The following is a 6129-nucleotide window of genomic DNA, read 5'->3' as shown; positions in this document are numbered from 1 at the left end:
TCCCTCCTCAGCAATTTTCATTTGTGTCTAGTGAAATGGAGAAGAACAGTCACTTTTCAGATTTAGCTTAAGCTGAGATGGATAGGCATTGATTTAGGTTTAGTGGAATTTTCATGTACAGTGGACATATTACTATCCTGGTGAAGGAAAGTATTCCAGAGTTATGCACTGTGTTTATTCACCCAGTGTCATGAAAAGAAGGTAAAAGGTAAAAGTTTGTTTTGTAAGACAGATGAACGTGTCCTGCAGCACCTGGCACTGGACATGTGTGGATAATACAGAAGAAACAAGTTCTTAAATACATGCAGGCAGAATCTAGCCTCTAGGCAATTCTTCCAAATCTTGTAGCTTTCACATGAATAAAATTGATCAAAATTTTCCCAAATAGTAATGTAATCCATTTAGTTTGCATGATATTATAAACGTGATGCTAAAAAAAGATTTTTCTAATATCAATAATAGTAAAAATTAATTCAGTTAGGCTTAAAAACTAAATTATCTATTTCCTCTATAGAAAATGATAATATATAATATACCTCATTTGAGGAGACAATTAAAGAGCATGAAGATAAAAGGAAAATAGTTCAGAGCTATTATGCATCAACTGACTAAAGATGTTTTATTTTTTTTCCCTAGGCATTCTAAGATTTATTTTCTCATCTTAAATGAATATTCACTTACATGTTTAAATTTACATAGAAATTTTAATATTCATTTTGTTAATGAGCCAACAAAATTTTTATAACTTTAAGTATCTATAAAACCTGGGCCTACCTGCCTAATTCATAGTAGGTATTAAGTAATAAAATCACAAAGCCAATAAAAATGATATGAATACATAGACATATATATATATATATATATATATATATATATATATATATATATACACACACACACACACAAGAGTATACAGTAATGTTATGATGACCAATTTTTTAAATATACCTGAGAATCGAGAGAAATTGTAGCTCACAGAGTTAAAGACCAGACTCTACCACCACCATGTATAATTTTGAGATTCTCAGTTTCATTGAAACCATTTGGCAGACATTTACTGAGCTCCTTTTAAGTGTTGGCTGGAATGAAAGTTGATCATTTCACTGTCTACATCATAAGGAACAGAGTATCTAGAGAGAAAGAGAGTTGCCATAAAACAAATGAATGACAATGATAAAAAAGAAAATAAATCAGGAAGGCGGCAACATTGCTATTTTATTGTTTGACTCCTTTGATTTTTATCATGCCTTCCTATTACTTTCTGAATGATGGTCATTCTCATGGCTTCCCTAAGAGAAATTACTCAATAAAGAGCAAGTGAGAGACATGGAGGCCTACATAATTACACTGCCAAATATTTCCAGATATTACCAAGTCAAAGAGTATTTTGATAATGATGTACAATGAGCAAAGGAATAAACCAGAAGAAGAAAGTGAATATGAACATTTTCTGATTTTATCCTAAAAATTCTTATCAATAAGCCAACATAATATAGATAAGATTTTTAAAAACAAAGATCTAAGTGATAGAGCATTCACTTAGCATGTACAAGGGCCTGGGTTTGATCCTTTGGCGGGGGTAGGGGCGTGGGAGCTGGAGGTGGAAAGGGTGAGGAAAGGAGAAGGAGAATTTTAATTCTCTTTGTGTGCTTACAGATACTGATGGGTTTTAAAGCACCACATACCGACAGAAAAAAATTATTCATAATAGAATATAGATGTACATTTTATTAAGAGAGACAAGAGTGTTATAAAGAAAACTCATTTATAAAAGTTGGTTTATGGCTGAAGTTTTCTCCCACTACTTAAAAAGACAAAATGATCTGACAATAAATTAACAATTTATTATCCCTTGAACTCAATAAATGTATGTGTCCGGTAATAATGACTTATGTAAACATGAAAAAAAATAATCAAGTTATGGAATAAAGATGAGATTCACAAAAGATAAAGCAAATAATGAAAATTATATAAAATATTTGGATTTTACAAAGAATTCTCCAGCCTTTAATTATATGTTTTGAATGTTAGGACTAGGGGATTATTAGTATTGGAACAGAAGAAAATTAAGTAGTAAATTATATTGTTGGAGTTTCATTTTATAAAGGGATCTAGAGTTAAAAGAAAAAAATATATGATAATTTACATAATAAAGTATATTAATATAAATCATTTATCACTTTAAAGTTTTATTATGTAAATTTTATTTTATATTTTATATCCTGTTATATTTTCAACGATTCTCAAAAGTATATATTCAATAAATCTAATATAGACAGTATATATGTACATACTTGTATATATGCCTAAACGGATAATCTAGAAAGAGCTGGAAAGGTTAAAAATTAATAATTTTTCTTTGATCCTAAGTCAAATCTACCACTGAGAATCAAATAAGCTAATGAATATGCCAAAGGGAATGGCTTAGATGAGTACTGTCACTTTTCATGAGAAGCCTTTGGAAAATAATGTCACTAAAAGAAAGAGAAATTCAAACAAAAAATGTAACCACATAGGTTACCAAAAATTAATCAGGGATGAATTGATTCAGAGCATTGGCCTCTGGTCTATCCATTGAATGTGATCTCTTTTCAGCTCTGTAAAAGCTGGTTACAAAACACATGAGAGGAAAATGTAGGGTGAGAATTAACACAGCCTAAACACACCAAAAATTTATGTGACACATTGAGACACATTCCACACTACTAAGAACTAAAAATGAAAAGCATGAGCTGAGGGTATGTCTCAGTGGGATAACATGTGTTTAGAATGCATAAGGCCCTGGGTTCAGTCTCTAGCATTAACAAATCATATCAAAAAATAAAAATGGAAAACACTGTACTGGGAAGATATTTAAGTGTGTCATCATAGAATACTTTGTGATTTTGAAAAATGGAGAAATTCAGAGAACATGAATCCCACTTACCCCTCAAGAAATCTTACCCAACTAAATGGAAGTGGCTCTGCAGCAGTGGTCATAGAACACAACAGTAGCAAATAGAGGTGACAAAATCCATTTAATGATGTGACAATATTTTGCAGAGATAGCAATGTTCTCCAGGTATAGATGTATATCACAGATGGGGTGGCACACAGCAGGATCTAGCTCAAGTGTTGGCACTAAACATCATAGTAAAGTGCATTTAGGTTGCTCTGAGAACAGTCGATTTTATTAGTTAATATTATTAAAAGCAAGTGGAGTCAGAGAAGAATATGATAAAAATATTGTTTATTATAATTAATTTGTATGGGATTCAAAATTCCATTAAAAGTTTTGGAAAAATATTTAAGAAAAGGATTTGAAAATATATTACAACAGAGAAATCTGAATTCATTTTTGAAACAAGGTAAAAAATATCTAAGTGAAAAAAGATGGAGCTCAGAATGAAAACATGGAGGTAACAAAAAAGTAACAAATTGTATAAGTCAAAGAAAAAGCTTTAGTAAATTAACATAAAATGAAGATAAAAAAGATAAAGTTTTAGTGAATTAACTTTTAAGTTGAGGTAAGAAAAAGAATAGGAATAAATTGCAGTATCATACTGGATTCCTCATGGATTAATGAGTAAATTAATCTTTGACAAAGACTATACTTTCAGGGATCATTTCTATAGTTTGTTATTAATCTTTGACATATGTTTACTTTCTATTTCCATGGAATTATTGTTTTCCCAGTTGAAAATTATCCTTTAACAGTTTTGGAGATGATGTTTCAAGATGCCCATTGGATTCACCTGATGGTCACAAGTACAATGTATCATCAGACAGCTGGAACTAATGGATAGCTTATGCTCCACAACATCTTTTCTTGATCTCCCAGAATTGAGTCACAAACATTAATAGAAATTTTAACTTTTTTGACCTTGTCTTACTATAGTTCTTCCTCTCTGCTAATTTTGTGTTTTGTTTTAGTTTTTCGTTTGCACACAACAAATTATTCCCCACTGAGGGCAGCAAAGATTGACGTTTGGTTTTATGGTTTGACCATTTAGTGATTTCTGAAAATAGATTTATAGAAGAGACTTATTTTCTGTTGGGTTAAAGCTAAAAATCTGCTTAACTTGTCTTCTTTGTTTATTTTGAGCTCAAATAATTAAGGATGTCATGTCCACCAGAAAAGCTGATGTTTCTTACATAGCTGGACTTGCAATGTACTATGTTCCAGTGTATCCTGTATCTCTTCTCCTGTAAGTCAAACAGTAGATTTTAAGATGTAAACTCTATTATGTGTCTGCCTGCAGTTCAGAAAGTACTTTCTCTTTATATTAGTGTCAGATATTTTTCTAATTCCAGATAATATCAATAATTAGATTACATGCTACTTAAAGCAGCTCTGTTCTGATTGACATATATAGGAAAATGTATAAATTATTCCTAAAATTTCCAGGAAATAAGGAAATTTTAACATTTTAAAGTTTTAGAGTATTAAAATTCTTACAAAAACTAACTCAGGAATGGTTTAAGGATACAGTTTCTAAACATAAGGTATTCATTCTTGCTAAACTTAGAGCAAATCTGACAAAGATGATGAGTTTAATAATTTTGGTTTAACAACTATGCCTTCACTCTGATAGAGTTTTCAAGATTTTGCTGTTTTCAGCATAATACCAGCATAGATTTTCTATGTAGACTTGCTTTTCTTAATCAGTTTTTGCTTTCTAATGATCAAATAAGAGAACTTACTCCTACATGATGTTTAAGATTATAAAAATGTTAATTTGTGTTCAATTAATTGAATCATTATTTTGACACTTTTGATTTGAAATCTAGTTATCTTTTGTAATATGTCAACTTGAAGATAATTCCAAAAATCTTTTCAGAACCTTGAAATCTTGAATTGATTTAAAGTTAATTTATGGATAATCACTGGATACCTAAATTTCTAAGTGAGATTAAATCTTCGAACAACCATAATTTAATATAAGTATTTTATTTATTTTTCTATGAGTAGAAAGGTTACATCTTTGGATGATGTTAATTAATGCTAATTTGCCACTTTAAGAAGGCATAAAAGTAATGTGTGGTTATAAAAAAATTATTATGCATTTATTTTCAGTAGCTTTGCTAATTGGTTAAAAAGCTTCCATAAGTTTATAGTTTACTCCCCCACTTACTCACTTACTTTTGTTAAAACTTATAATTAACATGAATAATTGACAGCATATAATATAATGAGAATCCAGTGGTTTTATACCTCAAGGAAAATATTAATTTGTCTTAAAGCTGGTGATCTAAAACTTTTGATCTTTGGATACCTTCACAGAATCATGAACTAGTGATGACCCCCAAGAGCTTCTATTTAAGTGAGTTGGAGTTATGAATATAGAAATTAAAACCAATAATTTCTGAAAAGGTTTGTTTATTCAAGGATAGCAAGGGTGAATTCATCACACATGAAAATAAATAACATCTCTATATGATTATAAAACTTGTTTAAACCTGGTTGACTGTTTAAGAGCTATCCTAATGTAAAGTGTCAGTTTGTTGTAGAATATAAAATGCTAATAAAGGACAAAACTTTGAACTTTATTTGACTTGGATCCTAATAATTAAGTCTGAAAAGTGTTAGTATTTTAGCAGGATGCTCAATTTTAATTAGCTCATTTCCAGTTTATATTTCACCTACAATATGAAAAGTACTTCTTTACCTTCTATATAATCATCTAGATTATAAAATTATGCTTTTGCCAAAATAACTTTCTGTGCCTTAAGTTAACTCTATTATGTCCTCAATGATTTAAGTGGAAGGGGATTCCCACTTATCAAAAAGGTTCTTCCAAAAGGGTGTTTACAATCCTATTCTCAAAGATTTTTTTAAGGGTGTTATTGCCCTTTTAAATCATTAACCAAGCTATTTCTCAGCTACCCACAATCCTACCATAACCAAATATCCAAATCTCTTTTTAATTTTTTTTTTATTTTTGCCTTCCAAAAATCAGATGCTAAATATAGAAATATAACTTTTCAGCATACTTAAATCTGAAGTTTCCCTGAGAGTCTCTGAAAAAATCACAAAGATCTGTTCTTTCATTTCTTAAACTGAGAGGCTACAATTGTCTGGTCAAGTTTGTTTGAGACTTGCTTGGAAAGTATTGTCAAATCAAAAAAGACAGTAAGCCTTTTGTATGT

General features: G+C 30.1%; 1 pseudogene; it reads left to right on the top strand.

Annotated features, from left to right (window-relative positions):
- The first annotated feature begins 3583 nt into the window (after positions 1 to 3583).
- LOC113187282 (small nucleolar RNA U3) lies at positions 3584 to 3659 on the top strand (annotated as a pseudogene).
- The last annotated feature ends 2470 nt before the right edge of the window (positions 3660 to 6129 follow it).

This window comes from Urocitellus parryii, chromosome 10 (genome assembly GCF_045843805.1).
Source record: "Urocitellus parryii isolate mUroPar1 chromosome 10, mUroPar1.hap1, whole genome shotgun sequence".
NCBI lineage: Eukaryota > Metazoa > Chordata > Mammalia > Rodentia > Sciuridae > Urocitellus > Urocitellus parryii.
Note: the sequence above shows the minus strand (reverse complement) of the source record. Positions and strands in the feature narration are given on the sequence as shown.